The sequence below is a fragment of the Acyrthosiphon pisum genome, chromosome X, assembly GCF_005508785.2.
Source record: "Acyrthosiphon pisum isolate AL4f chromosome X, pea_aphid_22Mar2018_4r6ur, whole genome shotgun sequence".
In the NCBI taxonomy this organism is placed as follows: domain Eukaryota; kingdom Metazoa; phylum Arthropoda; class Insecta; order Hemiptera; family Aphididae; genus Acyrthosiphon; species Acyrthosiphon pisum.
Window position 1 is genome coordinate 39,323,574 of NC_042493.1, and position 1,089 is coordinate 39,324,662.

A 1,089-nucleotide genomic window follows, 5' to 3' on the forward strand; every position below is an offset into this window, starting at 1 on the left:
CAGACTCTTTGTCCAAGAAATTTAATGAGCTTAAATTGGAATTTAAACGTATCTCTAAACAAGTATCTGAACTTAAAACTTCGTATTCCGCCCTCTACAGTGAAGTTGTTGAACTTAAGGGCAAAGTTTCTAAATTGGAGTGCAGCAATCCTTAGAATATTCTCAATCTATTGTTTCCCAAGTCCTTCAAGAAAATTTTGAGCATGAAAGATGCCTCCCCAATTTAATTGTATATGGAGTTCCTGAGTCTAATTCCCCGGAAACCTCTGTAAGGATTGATCATGACAAACGTACCGTTTCTAGTTCTCTTGGTTCACTCGAGAATGCAGTTCCTGATAAGTATAAGCTGATTCGTCTTGGTAGATCCCGTGCTCATTTCACACGTCCAATAAAAATTATTTGTGAATCTAAGGATGCCGCCTCCAATCTATTTTCTGCATACAACTCTGCTAAACGTTCTGGGAAGCCTTTTCCTGAAGGTTTTCGAATGTCCAGAGATAGAATTACCTTACAGCGAAAGCTCTTACGCACATGCTATGATAGACCCTGAAAGGAGAGTCAAAAGTGGTGAAACTGGACTGCGTGTGGTATTCGTGAACGGGTTTCCTACTGTTGGTTCAGCGCTTTCAAAAAACGGGGATGGTCGTTTCCTCAGTCATGCAAACCAATCTTAATTTCTTCGCTTCACTCTGATAAAATCTAGGGCTTAATCAAAATTGTCGTGGTGTTAGAACCAAATTACCTAATTTAATTTTTAACATATGTACTTTTAACCATTTATTTATTGTATTAACTGAAACCTGGTTAAATAATAACTTTAGTAAGAATGAACTTGGCTTATTTAACTATAATATTTTTAGATATGATCGATGTAGTAATACAAGTGTATTTTCTAGGGGTGGAGGTGTCCTCATTGGCATTCATAAAGAGCTTCCTGCTTCTCTTATTTCTATCCCTGTCCTTAATGTTGAACATATATTTGTTCGCTTACGGTTGGTCAAGCTACTTTTGTTTTAGTGGTGTCTATTTCCCCCCTAACTCTCCTACTATCCTTTACGAGTCGCATATAAACTCTATTGAACACATATG